The sequence below is a fragment of the Monodelphis domestica genome, chromosome 7 (genome assembly GCF_027887165.1).
Source record: "Monodelphis domestica isolate mMonDom1 chromosome 7, mMonDom1.pri, whole genome shotgun sequence".
NCBI lineage: Eukaryota > Metazoa > Chordata > Mammalia > Didelphimorphia > Didelphidae > Monodelphis > Monodelphis domestica.
Window position 1 is genome coordinate 228,721,425 of NC_077233.1, and position 24,159 is coordinate 228,745,583.

At 34.7% G+C, this 24,159-nt stretch overlaps 1 protein-coding gene and 1 long non-coding RNA gene across 2 annotated transcripts in view; one reads left to right on the forward strand and one right to left on the reverse strand.

The window, feature by feature from the left end:
* Positions 1–24,159, reverse strand: part of CYTH3 (cytohesin 3) — a 164,248-nt gene that overhangs the window by 131,535 nt on the left and 8,554 nt on the right. The window lies entirely within an intron of this gene.
* LOC103102815 (uncharacterized) overlaps positions 1–24,159 on the forward strand; it is a 97,763-nt gene that overhangs the window by 67,176 nt on the left and 6,428 nt on the right. The window lies entirely within an intron of this gene.

Consider the following 24,159-nt stretch of genomic DNA (forward strand, 5'->3'; position numbering starts at 1 on the left):
CCAAATTAACTTACTTATTTAGTGCCATACCCATTGAACTACCAAAAAACTTCTTTATGGAATTAGAAAAAACATAACAAAGTTCATTTGGAAGAACAAAAGATCAAGGATATCCAAGGAAATAATGAAAAAAAAATGCAAAGGAAGAAGGACTTGCAGTCCCAAATCTCAAACTATACTATAAAACAGTGGTTATCAAAACAATTTGGTACTAGCTAAGAGACAGAAAGGACGATCAGTGGAATAGACTTAGGGTAAATGACTTCAGCAGGAGAGTCTATGATAAACCCAAAGATCCCAGTTTTGGGGACCAAAACCCACTTTTTGATAAAAACTGCTGGGAAAATTGGAAGACAGTATGGGAGAGTTTAGGTTTGGATCAACATCTCACACCCTACACCAAGATAAACTCAGAATGGGTGAATGACCTGAATATAAAGAAGGAAACTATAAGCAAATTGGGTGAACACAGAATAGTATACTTGTCAGATCTTTGGGAAAGGAAAGACTCTAAAACCAAGCAAGAGCTAGAAAAAAATCACAAAATGCAAAATCAATCATTTTGATTACATCAAATTAAAAAGTGTTTGTACAAACAAAACTAATGCATCCAAAATTAGAAGGGAAGCAAGAAATTGGGAAACAATCTTCATTACAAAAGCATCTGACAAAGGTCTAATTACTCAAATTTATAAAGAGCTAAACCAGTTATACAAAAAATCAAGCCATTCTCCAATTGAAAAATGGGCAAGGGACATGAGTAGGCAATTTTCAGATAGAGAAATCAAAACCATTAATAAGCACATGAAAAAGTGCTCTAAATCTCTTATAATCAGAGAAATGCAAATCAAAACAACTCTGAGGTATCACCTCACACCTAGGAGATTGGCTAACATGACAGCTATGGAAAGTAATGAATGCTGGAGGGGATGTGGCAAAGTTGGGACATTAATGCATTGCTGGTGGAGTTGTGAATTGATCCAACAATTCTGGAGGGCAATTTGGAACTATGCCCAAAGGGATAAAAGACTGTCTGCCCTTTGATCCAGCCATAGCACTGCTGGGTTTGTACCCCAAAGAGATAATAAGGAAAAAGACATGTACAAAAATATTCATAGCTGCACTCTTTGTGGTGGCTAAAAGTTGGAAAATGAGGGGATGCCCTTCAATTGGGGAATGGCTAAACAAATTGTGGTATATGTTGGTGATGGAATACTATTGTGCTCAAAGGAATAATAAAGTGGAGGAATTCCATGGAGACTGGAACAACCTCCAGGAATTGAGGCTGAGCGAGAGGAGCAAAACCACGAAAACATTGTACAAAGAAACTGATACACTGTGGTACAATCAAATGTAATGGACTTCTCCATTAGTGGCAATGCAATGACCCTGAACAACTCAGAGAAACCTACGAGAAAAACCACTATCCACAACCAGAGGAAACACTGTGGGAGTAAAAACATCAAAGGAAAACAACTGCTTGAATACATGGGTCAAAGGGATATAGCTGGGGATGTAGACTCTAAATGAACATCCTAGTGTAAACAACAACATGGAAATGGGTTCTAATCAAGGACACATGTAATACCCAATGAAATTGCATGCTGGCTGCGGGAAGAGTGGGTGGAAAGGAAGGAGGGAAATAATGTGATTATTGTAACCAAGGAATAATAAATAAATAAACTAAATAAATAAATAAACTTATTCAAATGGAAAAAAATAAAGATGGAAGGAAATTAAAAATAATAATAACAATAATAATAATAAAGGTCTGATATTCAAGCTAGATAGAGAAGTCTCAAAATATATGAGACAAAGAGCTATTATTCCTAAATGGATAAATGATGAAAAGATATTAATAAACAATTCTCAAAAGAGTTACAAACTATTGACAACCATATTAAAGACTATTCCAAATTTTTACTAATAAGAGAAATATAAACTAAAACAACTAAAGTTTCACTTCAAACTTGAAAACTGGAAAAGTGATTTTAAAAAAGAGGAAAAAGTCAATGTGTGGGTTAGAAAAGTCTAGGTATTCTAATACACTGTTTGTAAAGCTATAAATCAGTCCAATCATTCAGGAAACAAATTTAGAATTGTTCTGGGAGACTAAAATATCTATATTCTTTGAGAAATGCTACTGCTAAGTCCCCAAGGTGGTCAATTATTTTTTAGCCTCCAAATGTCTCAAAATATTTGTAATGCTAATTTTTGTAGTACCAAAAAACAAGGAAACAATGTAGATAGCCATCTATTGGAAAATGCTAAATAAATAATGCTATATGAATATACTGGAATATTATCATGATATAAAAAATAATATGAAAAACATAGACAAGTACCAAAAGATAAACTGATGCAAAGAGAAGTAGAAATAAGGAAACTATTCAGAACAAAAGAAAAAAGAAGGAAGGAAGCAAGGAAAGAAGGAAGGCATTTATTAAGCACTTACCATTATGTGTCAAGTGCTATAATAGGATTTGGGGATACAAACATAAGACAAGCTTTATATTTTCAAAGAGAAGGAGACACATGCCAGGCAAATCAAACCACCACTATCACCTTAACCACCACTGGCTCCTTCACATTCCAAAGGAGTTAGTCCAATACCCAGAACCCAAGAGCTTTGGAAATAGCATTGCCCCACTACATCCCATATCATAAGCCCTGCTTCCAGCTCCTACATTAATATGCCTCTTGAATCTTTGTTATACTGATAGATATACAATTCACAAAGAATGAAGAAATCCTCTTACTGTGGAAAAAAATGTTGGTTTAAAAAAAACTATATTCAGTTTAGGGTACTGCATTTCCTTTCAGAGAAAAGAGAGCATCCCACTATATAAAGTTAGCACAGAAGGATCAGGAAACAATTCCAATCAGGAGGGAAAGGGAGAGCTATCTCAAAAGTCACATATGGATACCAAGTGAATGTGACAAATTTAGATTTGAAAAAGACATATAGTGGATAAGGTGTGAATGGGTTACAATCTGTGCTGGAGGACAAAGTGCCCACACTGATGAAATCATTTCATATTAAAGTAATGACAATTTTTGAAGTGAGTTTAGAGGAGAGGGTGGGAATGTTGAGGAGATATGAAACAATTCTATACAAGGGTCAATGAATGGAACTAGGGATATTTATCCAAAAGAAAAACATTATTTTCTTCTTTTATATTACTTTTGTGAGACTTAAATGAGATAGCATGTCTGGAACTCTGAAAAAAGTATCATATAAATGCTAGCTATTATTATTATCATATAGAATTTTTAAAACATATAATCAAGGCTTTCATAATGTATTTGTTCCATAGAAAAAAAGGATTTTCTTCTTCATAACTGAGATCATACATTACTCCATTTTATTCCCTTTTTTATAATGCCTTTTTTCTGTTCAAGTCTGTCATCTAGCTAAAATTTCCAAAGGTATATAGTGGAAAATAGAGATCAGTATTAATTTCCTGCCAAATTGCTGTCCAATTATCCAAGTACATTTGTTAATAATGAATCTTTTCCCACCTTTTGTCTTTTGTTTTATCCGATATTAGTTTAAAAATGCTTTCCTAATGGGATATTTTATATAAAATCTTTTAAAAATAGAAATTCCATATCTCTACAATACATTCTATTTATCTAGATCTTTATTTTTCACAAATACCAGATAATTTTAATGATACTTACTTTGCAATATGTTTTATAATCTGAAAGAATAGGAAACTCTATCAGCTGTTTCCTAGTGTACCCCTTTATATTCTTGTCCTGTTATTGTTCCATATTCATTAGAGATGCTGTATTTTTTGGGTTACAATGAAATAAAATTAGAATTAAATAATTTGTCTCTCGGCCTTGAATCTCTTCTTTCTTCAATTTGTCCTTCATAAAGTTACCAAACAGATATGCCAAAATCATAGGTATGACTATGCCAGTTCCTTGCTTAAAAAGCTTCAGAAATTCTCTATTGTCTCAAGGATAAAAAAAATAAATAAATTCCTCTACTTGACATTTAGAGCCTCCACAATCTGGCTCCAACCTTTCCACACTTATTTCATATTATTTTATCACATACTCAATATTCTGCCCAAATTGGTATCCACAGAGTCACATGATCATGTATCTATTTACAGCCGAAAAGGATCTTATAAGGACACGTAGGCCAAACCTCTCCTTTTATAGACAAGGAAACTGAGACCCAAAGAGGTTAAGTGGCCTGCCAAGGTCACTCATATAGTAAGTGGCAAGGCTGAGAATAGAACCCAGATCCTCAATCTCCAATTACAGAACTCTTTTCATTGTATCACATTACTACTCCCTATATGACACTCCATTGGACTGAGCTGAATAGCAATAACAAAAGCAACCTCAAAATATTCCCTGCTAGCCTCCTACCCTGAGCTGTATTCTAAGTACCTTAGACCAAATATTCCCAAATTTTCTCAGTGCATCTTGCTCTTATCATCTGATTAATTTTTTTCACATTGCCCCTAGATCAAAAGAAATATTTAAGTAAGTCCAAACAAATCATTAAGTAAGTCCAAACAATTTAAATTATGTTATAACCTAAGAATAACCTTTTGAAAAAAGTACAAACATAAATTGAAAGAAAAATATTTTACTTCATTCTTAAATAACCATAATTACTTATTAATTAAACATGTGTATGTGCTGAGCACAGTACAACTTATCAAATCTTGGAATCAGATTGGACACTGCCACCCTCATTTCTCATTTCATATTGATTTTTGTGGAGTATTTGCTTTTTATCACAGCAACCACCTTGACAACCCAGCCCAGCTTCACAAGATATGATATCACAAACTAGAAAGTTCAAAAAGTTATTGGCATAGCCAAAAGTACAAGTAAACAAAAACATATCTCAAACATTTTGGAATGTCATCAAAAGGAATATGGTAAAATTGAAGACTGAAATTGTGAAATATCTCAAGTTAGCTCTTTGCCAAAATGTCTGAAAGATGTCAAATAGTATATTTCCCTCAGAAATTTAGAATTTCCTTCTGCAACTCTGGTAAATTCAGGGAACCACCCTTGGCCTTAGCCTATATCTATAGCATAGTACTACTCACTGGATGGCACTGTTATTTCCTATGAGTTCTGATATGGATCCTTTTTAATTCCTTTAAATTCTAAATAAACCTGTAAATGCTTTGGGGGGGTGTGTGTGTGGAAGAGGCATGAAGGAAGAGAGAACTTCATGCATGTAAGACAAAAAGCTGGGCACCTCATCTGTCAATCAAGGTGAAGATTCCAAATAGAATGTTCCCAGGAAAGTCAGTTGGAGAGTCAAGCCAGGCTGAAGAGGAAAGAAGCAGGGGCAGATCCTTGACTTTGGAGAGGGGAGGCAAGAAGAAGGTTTTGGGTGGCTTTTGGTGGTAGTTGAACCTGAAGAACTGATTGTATATTTGAGATTTTGAGTTTGAAGGAAGAAGAAAGAAGCTTAAACAGTTGTCTGCCCATCTCCTTGACAGACTTTTGTGTCACAGTTGTGACAGGACTGACATTTCCTAAAATCCTCCTATCCCTCATTATAGATTAGGGAAAACCTCATCCCTCTCACCTCATCTTACCTCAGTCCTCCATCCTGTTGTTCCCAATAAATCCCCTTACTTGAGAAAGGAAGAGAAAAGAGTGTTTCCTCATAAACCTCATAATCCACTCAGGGGGGAGGGGCAAAGCCAAAAGGTTTCAAAAAAGGGTGGTGAAGGGTCCTATTGAGGGAGGAAGAGGGTAGGAAAAATATTAACCTATTAGCCATCAGTAGTGATCAATAGGCAACCTCAGAATATCTCTCTCTAATAGTATTTCTCTCTCAGAAGTATTTCTATCTCCATTACAACTAGGCACCCACAAGGTTTCCCTAGTATCTCTCTAGTCAAGCCCAAGTATATCCTTTACTACAACTAGAAATAGTTCCTCAGATTATCCATTTCTAATACAATGGAAAGGCAGTGTTGAAAGAAAAAAAGAGACCTGTTTAACAGATAAATGCAAATAATAAAGACTGAGTACAGCTTAGGAAAGCTGGAAATACACATATACAAAAATACAAAAAGAAATGAGTAGAACTAAGAGGGTAATTATACAGTTAACAGCAATATTGTAAAGATAATCAACTTTGAAAGATTCAGTAACTCTAACCAACACAATGACCAACCATAATTCTAAAAGATTCATTTAAGAATATTTATTTTCAGTTCCAAATTCTCTACCTCCCTCCACCTCCTTACTCACATACTGATTCATCAAGAAATACATGCCAATTATACATATATAATCATGTAAAGTATATTTCCACATTATTCGTGCTACAAAAAATAAAAGCAAGAGAAATAGAATACAAGAAAATATATTTGTACTCAGAGTTCATCCATTCTCTCTCTGAAAGTGGATAGCATTTTTCATTATGAGTCTTTAATTCCAAAGGACTCCTGATGAATATTAGCTATCTCCAGATAAAGGATTAATGGACTAAGTGTACATATTTTCTTCTTTTTGGGGGGCAATGTGAGTTTGAATGGGAGAAAGGAAAAGGCTAAAGTAAGAATTTGTTTTGCATGGCCATACATATTTGTAATAGATTTTGTTTTTACTGCCTTCTGAATGTTTAATAAATGCTTACTGACAAAAAAAAAAGTGTCAGAAATATTAAAGCTCCAAATGAGCTAGGTCTGGCAAAGAATGTCTAGATCAATGAAAAGGGGTCATTTTTCATTGTTGTTTTCCTTTGTTTTGAAGGGGCCCAACAACATCCTAGGGTTATTGGATTTAAGTGAGGCAGAACTGCACAAAGTCTCCAGTCTCCCCCTCTCTCCCAGAGTCATCAAAGTCCAGTGACAAGACAAAAGTCAGGAAGGCTGCCAATGACCTGGGATGCTATTGGAGAAAATAAGAACAACAAAAAGAATAAAATCTCTGCTAAGGTTATATGGCATAATGACAGACAATAAGGAGAAGGAAGAACTTCTCAACTTCTGATATTTTTTATTTTGTTTTCTATGCCAAGAAGAATAACCTTGTGCTGAGAAAGCATAAAACAAAAATGGCTAATAGAAAGCTGAAACTAAAGACAAATATGGAGATGAAAAAAGAGCACCTATCATCTCTTGAAGAGTTCTATTCACAAGATCCGAATGAACTACATTTTGGGGGAGTGAAAGATCTAGCAGATGAGCTAAAACACTGACAGTGATCACTGAAAACTCATGGAGAACAGGAAAGATGCTTATAGGCAAAACTGGAGAAGACTAACTTTCAAAAAAAGGAAGAGTACAGCATAATTTGAAAATGAACTAAATTTTGGTTACTGACAAGATTCCAAAAGGTATTCTTAAAGAGATTTTTTAGGGTTTTTGATATAGAATGAGATAGCCAGCAAATATTTAGAAAAGGAAGTCAACATGATTTCAACAAGAATTGGTCATATCAAATTAATACCAATTTCTTTAATGAAAGAATCATTAAACTATTTTAAGTCAGGAGAATGTTATAGAAAGTTAACCTAGAGTCACCAAAGCATTAGATAGTTTCTGTATATTATAAAAAATGTGCTATACAATAGGTGAATTTGGACCTGTCTAGCTGACCAAACCTAGAAAGAGTTAACAATAGATTAGGAGCAACTTGGAGAGAAACTTCTAGAGATCTGGTTCTTGTCTTTCCATTATTTAATATTTTTATCAATGACCTAGATAAAGGCTCAGATGCTCTGCTTATCAAATTTGCTGATGGCACAAAATTGGGAAAGCTAATATGTTGGATAACAGAGTCAATGCAAAAGGCTCCTGATAGGTTAGAACAATGGTCTTATTCACTTATGATGAAATTTACCTCAATACTCAATATTCAAATGGTCATGTGCATTAGCAATGCAAATGTTCCCTTCAATGATGCAGACTGCAAATCATCTATGTGCACCCATCAGTTAAAACTCTCCATGTTTTTCCATAAATTCACCAGAAAAGTTCCACTCAACAAATTAACAAATTAGACATCTTTCTGGCTTTCTTTTGACATAACAAGGACACCAATTAATTATACAGTCCATTAAAAAGTTATGGTAACTCTACAATTATTGAAGGAACTGACAGAGTCCAAATGCAGACTGAAGCATTCACTTTATTTCCTCCATGAATTTCTCTCTAGTGTAATATGTCTTGTTTCACATCATGATAAGCATGGAAATATGTATTATATAACATATGTATGACCTACATCATATTATGTCTTCTTCAGGAGTTATGAAGCATAGGAAGAAGAGTGAGAACATGAATTACAAAATGCCAGAAAACAACTATTAAAAAATGTATCAACATGTAAACTGGAAAAATATTTTAAGTTATGGTAGAGGACTATATTAATGACAAAAGTAATAAAAACCATATGATTATATTAATAGATGCAGAAAAAGCCCTTAACAAAATACAACACTAATTGGAGGGAAGAAATTTTTAGACAGAATCTCGAAGAGGTCTCATATCTAAAATATATAGGGAACTTTGTCATATTTATAAGAAAGGGGGCCATCCTCCAATTGGTAAATGGGCAAAAGATATGACTAGATAACTTTCAAAAGAAGTGTTCAAAGCTATATACAAATACATGAAAAAATGCTCTGGATCACTACTAATTGGAGAAATGCAAACCAAACAATTCTGAGATATCATCCCATGCCCATCAAATTGGCTAAAATGAAAAAAAGGCAAAATGACACATGTTGGAGAGGTATATGAAAAAAAATGGGGAAACTGATATACTGTCTGTGGAGCTGTGAACTGATCTGACCATTTTGGAGAGCAATTTGGAATTACACCCAGAGAGTTATGAAATTCTATATACTCATAGACCAAGCCTGTTTCTCAAGGAGTTCAGAGAAAAAGGAAAACAACCTATATGTTCCAAAATATTTGTGGAAGCTCCCTTTGTGGTGATGGGGATCTGGAGATTGGGGATTAAGGAATAGCTGAACAAGTTGTGGTATATGACTGTGATGGAATATTACTTTGCCATAAGAAACAACAAGTATGCTAACTTTAAAAAGCATTTGGAAAGAACTACATGGTCTAATGAATAGTGAAGAACAAAACCAGGAGAACATCACAGACAGCTACAGATTTAATACTTGAAGAATAACTTGTGAATGTTATCTCCAGAGAATATAGTGAAAAATGGAAACATGAAAGATATAATTCAAATACACATATCTGTCTTCTGGATGATGCCTTCTGTGATGTGGGGAGGAAGAAGGGCTGAGATGCTTGTAAATAAATTATAATATTTTTAATAAAAAAGTTGTGGCAGCTAAGTAATATTGCAGCTGTTCTTTGGTATCTGATAGTGTTATTATTAAAACACTGAAGCATCCTGAAATCGTCCTCCTTACAGACCTGTCTTTTCTTTGGTCACCTCGGGATCTTTCTCAGGTAAGTTATATAGGTAAATGGGGTCAAACTAAGTGACCCCAAAACACTGTAGACTTTCAGCCATTCTGTGTTGGGGCCAGGATCCCTTAACATTTCTCTACCTTGGAAATAATGTAGAGAAACTGGGGGGAGGGGGTAAGAAAATGAGCTAGAAAAGGAACCCGAAAATATTCCTTTACGTGGCAAAAATCGCTGCCCACAATACATCAAGAGTGAAGATTCATGCCTACTACAATAAACTGTCAAGCTTTGTTTTCAAATTTTACTGGCATTACTGATTATCCCTTAGTTCAGCAAAGACAATAAGGAAAAAAAAAAGGCTTTTGGACTCAAAATTTTCTCTCTGTCCTAAGGAAATTGTAAAATAACAAGGTTAGAAAGAGAGCCTTTTCTGCTTCAGATATACTAGCAGATGTAATTTATAAGCCACTGATTGATCAATCAAAGATCATGGAGAACAGGAAAGATGCTATAAACAAAACTGGAGAGGACTGATTTTCAGTCAAAGGCAGAGTGTAATTTTACAACTCTATTGTGATGAACTCAACTTTGGTTACTGGCAAAATTCAAGAATGTATTCTTAAAAAGATTATAGGATTTTTTAAATAGAGCTGGATAGTTGGTAAATAACTAGAAAAGGAAGTCAGTACTGGTTCAACAAGAATAGGTCACACCAAATTAGCACCATCTCCCTTAAGGACAAAATTGTTAAACTATTATTAGGTCAGGGGAATGTTGTAGAAAATTTACCTGTCACCAAATTCCATAATTTCATCATCTGAAGAAGTGAGAAGTTGATCTGAACAGGAAGATAAGATAGGAAAAGTTGGAGATCTATATCTTTAAAGTGTAATGTCATGGTTGGGTTTTTTTTGGTTTTCAGAATGCCAAGAATACCCATACTTAAATATAGTACAGAAACCTCCAAACCAAGCTGAAATATTTTTTTAAATTACTCATGCTTCTATTCTCCAATAATTAATGCATGATAATATATATCCTTTGGACATGCAACAAATAGTAGTTACTATATTACTCTAAGTGATATGGCACTATTTATGAAAGTAAGGTTTAAAAGGAAGGATACTGCAGTAAAAAGAATACTAATGGGAGTATTTATCAATTAGGGAATGAATGAACCAGTTATTGTATATGAAGATGATAGAATATTACTGTGCTATAAAATACCATGAAGGGCAGTCTCTAAAATATATGTGCATATATACACATAGAAATATGTAGAAATATATGTGTGCATATATGAATATATATGAATTTATGAATGGGGTGAATGGGGTGCTCAGGGAGGAGTAATATCTTTGGTATGGAGGGCTTGTTGTGCCCTCCTAGGGTAGCTATCCAACCTCTGACCCTCACCTGACACCCAGCTCTCACTTGTGGCTCCCAGTAGCTGCTAGCATGCGGCAGCGGCCACACCCCGGGCAACGGCTTTGACAGGCCGTCTAAACCTTGTGAGGATAGCCATCGGGTTGTAGACCCTTGGTGAACTAGGGCTTTGCTCACCCAGCATGTGAAGACTGTTTCGGCCAAACAGACGGAAGAAACCAATAAGAAGGTTCAACGGCTGAGAGGGCGACACAGCAAAGCACTGTGAAGTGCTTAGGGCGTGTTGGAGCACAAAGGACAACACAGCCATCCAATGTAGCTGAGGAAGTCTCCAGGTGTAATGACCTTTCGTGCCAATGAACCCAGGCTTCCAATGCCGAGAGAGTGGGACTGTCTCTGTGCATCGACTTTTCCACTTAAATCTCCTTCACGCACAAGTGTCTTTGTGCACACTCATCTACATCACAGATGAAAGCACACAAAGACAATCATCCTCAGTTATGGAGAGACTACTACTATATATGAATAAATACCTCTATATGCACATTGGATGACTGGCTAATAATGGAATTTGTGTTGCTTGATTATACATTAATAACTTAGTTTTTCTTGTTCTTTTTTTCCAATGTGGGAGAGGAGAAATAGGAGGAAGAGAATTCAGAGTTAAAAAATTTAAATTGAAGTTTAGTTGGTTTTTTTAATGCTTTATTTACTTGAAGCCACAAAACCTGAATTCAAATCTATAATATGCCATTAAATAACTATGTGGCCTTGGGCAAGTTACTTAACTTCTCTAGGCTTCAATAGGTGAGGAAATAGAATTTCCAAGATCCCTTCCAACTTCAGATCTATGATCTCTGAAAAGGGCAATATGGGAAAAAAGTACTTCAAAATGTAAAATCCTGATTCAGATACAAAATAAAATACTTATAGGTTTGGCTAGCATAAGTGCAAAAGGACACAACCAGCATACCATGAAAAAGAAGAACAAGAATATTAATAAACTATAATAAATAAGCAGAATGGCTCTATATAAAAGTATACCAATGTTTGTCCAATATGCACAGCAGTGGTATTAGATTAAAATAGAAAGTGGGGGGGATCTGAACTATGCATAAAGATCCCAGCAGGAAGCAAACTAACTTTAAAAACCACACATTAAAATTATCTAAATTCTATCATATTTTTATTTATTTTGTTACATGTTTCTCAATTACATTTTAACGTGTTTCTGGGAGTGTAGCTAGTCACTATTATTTGACACCTCTCACCAACAACACACATTGCCAAAGGGATACAGAGTGTTCCTACAGATACAAGCTCTCATAGAATCAATTCCAACTCCCTCATTTTACAGATAAAGAGACTAAAGTTCAGAAAGGCACTATGACTTGCCTGTTATTTATCAGTAAGAGATAAGTTAGGGACTTTATGTGACTGAACATTCTTTTGGCCAGTTTGCAGTTGCTTTTTCCTTTTTATATTGCAAATTCCTTACTCTACTTTGGAGATGTCCAAGAAAAATGCTTTGGTGAGATCCCAAGATCCAGGTAAGGAGTTCTAACTTGAGCATAAATCTGGACTGAAAACATAATCCAAAATTAGGCCCAAAAAAGGATTTCTTCCCCTCTGTGTCTTACAATGAATACTGCTGGTGCTTTCTGGTTCAGGACGACTGGGATCAATGAATAAAAAAAAAAAGGTTTTGTTAAAACTGTAGGTGGTCCCCATAAACATACTTCAAAAAATGAACAAAAACTTTTTCTTTTTCTAGCATGATATTGCTATAACATTAAAAAAAAAATCTCCCAAAAGATTTGCTTCCTAATAGTTTTTTTTCCTCCCACCTCAGTCACAAGGCAAAAAAAGAAAGCTATCTTATGAATGATCAAAAATTATAATGGAAATAAGTACACTATCCCAACCCATTTCTACCTACATCTTACCCTGTTCCACAACCATTTCAACAAGTTGACTGCATAGGTTAAAATTGTTTGTTTGTTTTTCCAACACAGAGAGAATACTTGGCAATATCTTGTTGAGCAACTTGTCTTAGGAACATTAGTGGACAAAAGAAAAGTGCATAAAGCTTTTAAGCAAATTTTCAAAAAAGCTATCTTAGAAAGTTTCCCTGTAAATTCAATGTCCTCAAACAGATCACAAATTTTTCTCTAGGCAATATGGTTCTCCTTCAAATGCAACTATATTGCTCCTTCCATTTCTAATCAAGCTATTACAACAGTATAGATTGAAGGTTTCATGTTGACTTCCATATAACAAAAAAATGAGATAAACTTATAAACTTTCCAAGTAAAGAAGGGACAGTGGCAAATGGAAAACAAATAAATGCAGGTATCTTGCATTCAAAGTTCCTTTGTTTGAATAGATACAAATATGGCCTCCAATACTTAACAAGCTGGATGATTCTAGGCAAGTCATTTAACCTCTGTCAACATCAGTTTCCCCATCTGTAAAATCAAGATGATAATAACACCTACTTCACCTACTCTGAGGATCAAATGAGGTAACCTAAGTAAAAGCTTCGCAAACTTTAAAGTACTAGATCAATGCTAGGTATCATTATTATTAAATCCCTGCTCATACCACCTAGCCCAACACCACCATGAGATGACAGTAGACTCTTTGGTGGGCTTCTATTTTCATCTTAATCTTAGGTGAAAATTATACTCTTAGGCAGTTAAATGGCACAATGGATAAAGCATTCTGCCTGGAAACAAGAAGACTTAAGTTCAAACCTGACCTCAAAGACTTACTAAGCCTTGTGATCCTGAGCAAGTTACTTAACCTATTCACCACGTATCCTCAACTATAAAACAGGGAAAATACTAGCACCTACTGCCTAGGGTTTTTGTGAGGATTAAATGAGAGAATATTTATAAAGGGCTTAACCCAGGGCCAGAAAAATAGTGGATGTTTAATTTATTTTCTTTTCCTAACTAATACCAAATCTTACTTGGAAGTGAACAGCCTCTCATCCTTTAAATTCTTCATCATCATATCTATAGGAATTCTGGAGCTCTGGGCCAGAGGGAATAGTGAAGGAAACAGTTTGTCAATCCATTTATCCTTTTTAAACAAGACTATTTTGTTGCAAAAGGATAAATAATGGATGGAGAAAAGTCAACTTAAATGTTTCTGACTTCAAAAATGGTTCTACTTTTTCATTTTTTCTTATGCAGATTAATCAGTTCTCAAGTAACTACCTAACATGCTTTGATCCTAACCATATCAGTTAGGATACTAATACCGTGGGCCACATAAACCCAAGATTACTTGGTGGGGGAAGAATGAGATTTCAAGGAAATTTGCCTACAAAATTCTATCTAAAAGGAAGAATAAAATCAGCAAGCAGATTACTAAAGGGCTGTATAATTTCTTCACATGAGCATTGCTCTCAAATAGTTTTCCAAACCGGATGTCTGGCTGCAATTACACGAAACCTGAGAAATCTGGCCTCCTTAACATAAAATAAGCACAAAATGTTTCGAAGTCCAAAAATACATGGAAACACTAGTTTTTAATTATGCTAATCACCAAAAATAATGTTAAAGTATATGATTCATCCTCAGTTACAGGAATCATAGTATCATAGCTATAAAATTGGAGGTTTAGAGTTTATAATTTCTAACTACCTCATCTTCAGAGAAGGAAAATGAGGCGCAGAAGGGTTAAGTTATTTGCCCAGAAAGTATGGGTCTGGGCTAGGATTTGAACTCAAATCTTTCTCAATTCAAATCTACCACTCTATACACTATAGCACACTGCTTCTAACATCTGAGTTATGATCAAAAAACTTCTAGAGTAACTGTTACTGTAAATGAGTTTTTTAAAATCTTTTTAAACTACCTACTTCCATTCTTTTATAAACTGGACCATGTACAGACAAAGAGATACTTTTGAGTTAATTTTTTTAAGTGAGCTTTGCTTTCTTATCTAAAGCTCAAGAAATATATCCATCCTTAGATATCACTTCCTTCCTTTTATGTTAACAGAGTAGTATTTCAGGACCAATGGAATTTCATGCTTTTCATAAATTGGTATCTTCTGCTTCCCATCCTAAACAGTTTGCTAATTTTGTGTTTACTCTCAGGTTACAATATTTGTGCGTGTGTGTGCATGTATGTGTTCTTACTAAAGGAAAGGAGATATTAAAATGCCTAATGGAATCACAAAATGTTGGAACTGAAAGGGATCTAGAAATCATATCATCTGGAACCTTTATTTTATGGATGAAGAATTCAGAGAGATTAGGAACTTGCCCATGGTCATACAACTAGTAAATGACAAAAGCAAAAGTTGAACTTAGGTCCAATGTTCTTTCACTAAACCACAATAACAAACAAAATAAGTATTTCAGGATGAGATTTAAATCAGAGGTCTGAAATGGAGACTACTTCCTGTAGCTTTTTATTACATACTTTTAAAGAGTGTCATTTTTTTCCCACCCTGCCCTTTCCTTTATTAAATTTTCATACAATGTCTTTGGTTTGACCACCACCGGACATGTGAACAACAAAAAGTTACAGCTGGATCCTGTATTAGTCCCAGCTGAAGCTTAAATTGCATTTTTTTAAATCCAATAGGAAAGTATAGGGGGAGGGAGAAAGAGAAAGGAAGAACTTTTTTCCTTAAGAGATTTAAGACTTGTTCTTCATCCAAGGAAATGTCAGAAACATTTGTCTTTTGTACTATGTAAATGCATTTTCTCAACTGAATTTTTAACTCTGAACATTCATTTTTTAAATACATTTGCAAAATTTTAAAATAAAACCTTTGCTACATAAAGCTAGAAAACTAATCATTTCCATATGGGTTTAAGTCTAACATACCATTGTGAATATCCCTTCCAAGTTCACCCACCCACATACTCCACTGACATTTGAGCTTTAAAAGTAACTCCTTTTAGTTACTACCGGTTTGAGCCAGGCTTCCCACAGAATAATAAAAACGCATATAATTTCTTGGATCCAGGTAAAAGATTCAAAGAGGGACTATGGTTTTCAAATTAAAAGCAACAAAATGAAAGAATACAGCACTCATCTATTCTACTTGAACATTTCATCACTTCAGAAAAAAATATTTAATCAAGATCACCAAATATTCACTCATTCAAAAACTATGAAGATAAAATTGCCTCTAACTTACTCTGAATAGCATGTAACAAGAAAACTGCAGGTCTTTATTTTAGATACTACATATAAACACTGGCTCAAAAAACATCTTTAGATTCAAATACTTAATGAAACTAGTATAGTCATCCACATAAAGTCACTTAAAAAAGAACCAGAATAAATAATCCATTTCCCATTCCAAATATGCATTCTCTCTGGTTTTCCCTCATTTCTGGAATGTTATCCCTCTTCTGCTCCAACTACTGACCTCCCTGGCTTCCCTTAAGTCCAACTAAAATCACGCTTTCTACAAGAAGCTTCTCTAACCTCTCTTAATTCTCATGCCCTTTCCTCTGTTAATTGTTTCCTATTTATCTTGTACATAGCTTGCTCTGAATGTATTTGTTTGTATGTTGTCTCCCTCATTAGACTGTAAGCTCCTTCAGGGCAGTGACTGTCTTTTGCCTCTTTTGTATCCCCTAGCAATTAATATAGTGCCTAGAACATAATAGGCACTTAAATATTTATTAAGCATTTGATCTTCACCATTTCTGCAACAAAGACACAACAATCAAAATATCAACCATGCTGCTTTCAAAGGTTAACCCAAGAGGAAAAAAAAAAACAACATAAAGGGTCCCTTTCTAGACTTAGAAGAATCATGGAAGATTTAGCCTATATAAGGGATCAAAGTTACTTAAGAAAACGGAGTCCTTATTATCTGCCATACTGTCTGAAATGTTTTTTTTTTTAATCTAAACAAATTACTTTTCTAAAATCAAAAAAGGAAAATGAAATCTTCTCTAGTATCATTCATCCTACCATCAGAATTACCCATGAAGAAGCTGCAAATGAAAATTGGAGAAAAGTTTTCCCCCACTACTGAAAAGTGAAAATATTTTCACCATTGATATTATTATTGTATCAGCTGCTTGCTGGATTCCTCTACCTGCTAGTCGTGCCAATATCTCAAACTTAATTTGTACAAAACTGATCAAAAAGCTTACTCTCAAACTTGCATTGTTTCTGAACTTCCCTATTCAAGCTGATGGCATTACTATTCTCCTAAGCTTTCAAGGTTTAAAATCTCATTAATTTTTAATTCTGCCTTCACTCCAACCTTCCACATTAAATCAGTTACTAAATCCCATCAACTTTACATCTAAAAAAAATCTTTCAAATCCATCTCTTCCTCACTATTCCAAATACCACCATTCTAGTTTGTTGCCTCTCATTTAGAATATTATAATAGTGTCCTATCTGGTCTCCATGCCTCTGCTTTTCCCTCTCTAATAGATCCAACACATCTCTTATCCAATCTAACTTTCTATCCTAATTTCATACTACTTCTCTTGGCCCACAATACATTCCAGGTAAAATGGGTTAGTAGGTTTTCCTCAACTATTTCTTTAACTATTCTTATCTGTGTGTGTGTGTGTATGTGTGTGTGACTCTCCTACCTTTGCACAGCTGTATATATCATTCTTCTGTCTAGAATAAACACTGTCCACATTGCCACCTTATTGAAGTCCTTTCCTTCCTTCAAAGCCTACCTCCTTCATGAATCCTCTAATTTTCCCAGATAGAAAATTTTTCTATATTTAATCTCCCACATTAATTTATTCTAACTCGTATTGTTTGTTCAGAGATCTCATCTTTCTACTACTTTTTTTTTGCTTCAGTGGATCTCATCTTTCTACTACTTTTTTTTTTTTGCTTCAGTGGATTATCAAATGTGCCTATTACAATAGTAAAGACTTGAATCCATCCACATTTTCTCCTCCTCTGAGAGAACTGACTACATCTTCTCATAAAATTCTCTATAGAGGTATCTTGACACAGTGTGAATATCATTGGCACACATGAGAAATCCATAAGTTATCCTGCAATTTCACCACATTACTGACCTACCTTTTTTTATTCCAATCCAAATAAAGGATCATGAGAATATCCTTTATATCACTTCTCCTTTGTAATTCTTCATGAGTAAGTTCTATTTCAAACCTATCTGTTTCTTTCACATGTCCTTTTGGCATTCATAGCTTACTCTCATAAAGGATTTACAAAGTTGAAAAGGTAGGTACATAAGTTGGTAGTTATTAATATTTTCTTGATTATCAGTTTATTAGCACTATTACTTATTTTCTTCATTTTTTTTTCATTTTTATTGTCATGCAAAACATACTTCCATATTGATCACTGTGGTAAAAGCAAAGTCATATATAGCCAAAACCCAAAAATAAAACCAAAGATACACTGATGTGAAAGACAATTCCAGCAGTTTTTTCTCTGGAGGTAAATACATTCTCCAACATAAGTCTTTCAGGATTGTCCCCGATTGTTGCATTGCTGAGAGCAGCCAAATTTTCACAGATGATCACCATCCAATATTGCTGTTATTGGATACAATGTTCTCCCAGTTCTGCTTATTTCACTCTGCATCAATTCCCACTGATCTTTCCAGCTTTTTCTAAATAATCTCACTTATTATATCTTATAGGACAATAGTATTCTATCACCAATATGTACCACAATTTGTTCATCCAGTTGATGGATTTCCCCATAATTACCAATTTTTTGCCACTACAAAAAAGAGCTGTATAAATATTCTTGTATGAGTAGATCCTTTCCCCTTTTTTAATTATCTCTTTGAGATACAGACCAGTAGTGGCATTACCAAAGAGTATGCACAATTTTATAGCCCTTTGGGTATAGTCCCAAATTACCCTCCAGAATGGTTAGATCAGTTCACAACTCCACCAACAATGCATTAGTATCTCAATTTTGCCACATCCCCTTCAAATTTGCCACTTTCCTTTACTGCCATACTGGCCAATCTGATATGGTACTTCAGCATTGTTTTAATTTGCATTTCTCTAATCAAGAGTGCTTTAGAATATTTTTTCATATGATTATTAAATGGCTTTGATTTCTTCATCTGAAAATTGCTTATTCATATCCTTTGACCATTTGCCAGCTTAGTTGGTTCATGATTTTTTACAATATGTGACATTTTCTCTTTTTCCTAACTATTTTAAGGATCAAACCCTAAATGCCCTTGAAATTGTGATGTCATCAGCATGGACCTCCTCTGTATATATAGTTGTCTGGTTCAGATGAAATTCTTGTCCTGGTTTTCTTTAGTGCCTGGGGACTATGATAGTAGAATCCCAAAGTATTGGTTGAACTGTTGAAAATTTGATAGATATTTTCCAGGTTTCACACGTTTGCTGCCTTTCCACTTTGATCCATCAATGTTCTTGGGATAAGCTGGCTTAAATGAGTCTCTTACCTAGGTTGCTTTCTTTTTTTTTTTTTTTTTTTTTTTTTTTTTTTATAATCAAGATTCTTTAATAAGAACTATAAATTTAATGATATCATCATGAAAGCCTCAAGCAGGTAAACAGGAGTTAGACAAAGGGCTTGGTTTATTTTAATTCAAATCACTATTTTTTTCCTTTTATGTGTAGTTATTCTAGGTGAAGTTTACAAAACATGGTATCATAGATCTATGTTTAGAAGGGTCCAAAGAGGCTATGTAGTCCCATCATCTCATTTTACAAGGGTGGAAATTGAGGACCAGTCAGATAAGTGCTTCATCCAAGGTCACATTGCATGCAAATCTTATACCTAGGAGACGATCCAATATTTGTGATTCCAATTGCAGTTCTATCTGCAGCTTTCTAACTGGGCCACACCATTATTCATATAGTACTCATGGAAAAATGTTTAAAGTAAGGAATATTTACACTTTCCCCCTTTTCCTTTTTAACTCATAATTTGTTTTTAAAATGCTCATTTTTGTCATTCAATAGAATGGAAGTACCTTGAAGTCAAGGAATATTTGGATTTTTGTCTTGTATTCCTAGGTTGCTTTCTACAAGATTATTTTTTACTTCATTGCTTCTTTATGTTTCATTAGACAATCTTGCTCATCATCTCTTGCTGCCTTCCCCCTTACAAATGAGTGTATATTCTAAGTCACACTGTACTGGGCTGTCAAAGGACTTCATTTCTCAAATGTTAGTTGACTAAGCTAGCTTCCTTGCTCCTTTGCTCTTCCCTCACTTAAGCCTCCTTAATAACAATAGCTAACATTTATATAGCTTAATATGGGTGCCTCCATGGGAAGCTATTTACAATAATTGTCTTATCTGATCCTCACAACAATCCTGAAAGGTAGATATTATTATTATCCCCATTTTACAGAGGAGTAAAGAGAAAACAGAGACAGAAGTTAAGTGACTTGCCCAAGGTCATACCGCTAGTAAGTATCTGAGGCTGGATTTAAATTCAAGTCTTTTAAGTTTTGAATGACAATGCATGGAATTGCTTGTCAACTTTGAGAGGGGGGGAGGCAAAAAGGGAGGGAGATAACATGATTCATGTAGCTATGGGGAATTTTTTTTTAATTTTTTAAAATAAAAATAAATTCAAGTCTTAACTGACTTCAGGCCAAGAGCCCTAACCTCTGGACCATCTAGCTACCTTCCTTAGGAAATGGTAATAATCTGACAGCCCCTGTTACTTTATCCATTTCAGTGTCAACAGATTATTTAAATAGGTCAGGTTGGAGTGGCCTCAATTTTGATTAACATCTTCTCATTTTTATTCTTCATTTTAATTTCGTGTTGATTTTGGTCTTAATTCTAAAACATCTGTGGTCTGGCTCTACACAAACAGTTGATATAAAGGAATTCAAAAATTATCTTAACCAAATCCCTCATTTTACAAATAAGAAAACCAAGACCCAAAGAAATTAAATAAATCACCCAAAGTGAAATAGCTTGTGAGTGACACAGAGAATGTGAGTCCAATATCTCTAACTCTGAATCCACTTTCCCAAAACCAGTCTATTTCTTGTCTGTTCGACTTTAATAAATTTCTCTTTCTGTGATATTTGATGCTCAGCACATTTAATATTTTCCAACTCTCTTCTTGAAGAAAGTATTCAAAATACAGACATGGAGCTTATGTAATATCTACAATATCTACATATCTCATGCTTCTTATTCTTTTTTTTTTATTTTTATTTGGTAATTTCCAAACATTATTCATTAGAAACAAAGATCATTTTCTTTTCTTCCCTCCCCCCTCCCTCCACCTCTCCCACAGCTGACACGCAATTCCACTGGGTATCACATGTGTTCTTGATTCAAACCCATTTCCATGTTGTTGGTATTTGCATTAGAGTGTTCATTTAGAGTCTCTCCTCAGTCATATCCCCTCAACCCCTGTAGTCAAACAGTTGCTTTTCGTCGGTGTTTTTACCCCCACCGTTTATCCTCTACTTGTGGATAGTGTTTTTTAGATCCCTGAAGATTGTTCAGGGACATTGCATTGAGACTAATGGAGAAGTCCATTACCTTCGATTGTACCACAATGTATCAGTCTCTGTACATTGTTTTCCTGGTTCTGCTCCTTTCACTCTGCATCACTTCCTGGAGGTTGTTCCAGTCTCCATGGAATTCCTCCACTCTAGTATTCCTTTGAGCACAATAGTATTCCATCACCAACATATACCACAATTTGTTCAGCCATTCTCCAATTGAAGGGCATCCCTTCATTTTCCAATTTTTGGCCACCACAAAGAGTGCAGCTATGAATATTCTTGTACAAGTCTTTTTCCTTATTATCTCTTTGGGGTACAAACCCAGCAGTGCTATGGCTGGATCAAAGGGCAGACAGTCTTTTATCGCCCTTTGGGCATAGTTCCAAATTGCCCTCCAGAATGGTTGGATTAATTCACAACTCCACCAGCAATGAATTAGTGTCCCTACTTTGCCACATCCTCTCCAGCATTCATTACTTTCCTTTGCTGTCATGTTAGCCAATCTGCTAGGTGTGAGGTGATACCTCAGAGTTGTTTTGATTTGCACCTCTCTGATTATAAGAGATTTAGAACACTTTTTCATGTGCTTATTAATAGTTTTGATTTCTTTGGCTGAGAACTGCCTGTTCATGTCCCTTGCCCATTTATCAATTGGAGAATGGCTTGGTTTTTTGTACAATTGATTTAGCTCTTTGTAAATTTGAGTAATTAAACCTTTGTCAGAGGTTTTTATGAAGATTGTTTCCCTCATGCTTCTTATTCTTGAACTCCTTTCCAAAATATTTTTCACTGGCCCTCCTTATGTCCACCATTGTATTAAAGACACCCAATATTAGCTATATTTACTTCTACTTTTAGTAAAGGTAATTGTAACAGCTACTATAATTTTTTACAGTATACAAAGAACTTTGCACATAGTATATCACTTAATCAATTTACTACAATCTTGCCCTAAGAAGAAGGTGCTATAGATATCATTATTCCCATTCTGTAGAAAAAGAAATTGATAATCAAAGAAAGTAAATGATTCATCCATGGTCAATGGCATGATTTTAATTTCCCAATTCAAAATTTAGTTCTATTTATGCTCATTAAGAGCAAATATTCTATTCTTTTTGTCTGTCACTTTGTCTCTAGGAGGTAGGTCTATGCCTAGTCTAGCATATAGTAGAGGCATAATAAATGTTGGTTGTTGAATCCAATTGAAGATACATTTAAGTGCCAACTACATGCAAGGTACTGTGTTGGGTACTGGAGCTACAAAGTAAAAACAAAATATACCAGGTCCTCAAGGTGCTTTCATTTTTACTTGAAAGATACAATATGTATGTAAATGGTCTTAATAAAATGTAATTTTAAGAAGAAGAGAGCACTCACAACTAGGAAAATCAAAAAGGGTTTATGGCAGAGGTAGCACCAGAGGTAAGCTTATTAGGAAGAATAATGAGATATGGAAATGAGTCAGGAGTTAATTTCAGGCATGCATGGCAAACAGCCTGTACAAATGCACAGAGGTAGGAAACGTAATTTAAAGGTCTGAAAATAATTTGGCTGGAATGTAGAACACATAAAAGGGAGTAGTTCAAAATAAGTAGAACTTTGTTCCAATAGAGTCTCAGAGCATTACCAACTGAGTGACCCTGAGCAAGACACTTAATATCTCTCTGCCTCTGTTTTTTCATCTGTAAAATGGGAATAATCATACTACCTACTACACCAGGCTTTTGTATCAAACAAGATTATATTAGTAAAGTATTTTGTAAACCTAAAAGTACTATATAAGTGCTAGCTATTATTAATGATAATAATTAAATTAAAAAGCAAGTTACAACTAGATCATGGAAGACCTTAAGAGCCAAACTGAGAATTTTGAAAGTATCCTAGAGGCAACAGGATAACCAAGGAAGCTTTCTGAGCAGATTATCACATAGTTCAACCTGTCCTTTAGAAAGATCATTTTGGCAGCTGTATAGAAGAGGAATGAGAATGGAAGCAAAGAGAACAATTACTATTTTAGAACTATAGTTAAGATATGCTGAAAGCCTGAAATAGAGGGTTGGCAATATGGTGGAGAGAACAGATTCAGATTCAGATGAGAGATATGGCAGTTGGATCAAAAAAGTCAAATTTTTACATATGGAAGATAAAGGAATCTTCCATATGTAAAAATTTGACTTTTTAGGAGAAGAGTCAAAGGTGACGCTAGGGTAATAAATCCAGAAGACTGGCAAGTTGGAGATACCCCCATTCAAAATTGGAAATTTTGGAGGAGCCCAACTTTTTCAGCTTTCTAATAAACTTAAAATAATCCTCCCAGGGAGAAAGAAATCCTTCATTAGAAACAGTGGAGATAAAATAGACAGTCCAATAAAGTTGTGGTACAGTGGGAAAAGCTCTGACTCTGGAGTCACAAGACCTTGGTTCATATCTTTCCCCTGACAGTCATTACCTATGTGTCTTTGGTCAACTCCTTTCACCTCTATGAGCCTGTATAAAATGAAGGGGTTGAACTAGATGGCCTCCAAGGATTCCTTTTTGCCCTTGATCTATGATCCTTATTCTTAGATGAGCAGCAGAAGAAAAACAGATAATTCATTTGGATTTTGGAGAGATCTGATGGGGAAAGAAATTATGCTGAAAAATCTCATATAATATGAAAAAAAGCCATGGAAACATTATTTTTTGCACCTGTATTGTTTTCCCAAATTACTATGACCAACCTTTGTACCTATAATAAATGGAAATTAAATTTATCCTAACAACCTGTTTCATAATTTAAAAATCCACTAACTTTTAGTGCTCTTTAACTGAAGAAAAAGCTCATCCTATAAAATCTGTCCCTGAAATTTCTAGGCATCAATCTGGCCCAATATTTCCTGGTAACTAAAACCTAAAGTAATACTAACTAGGG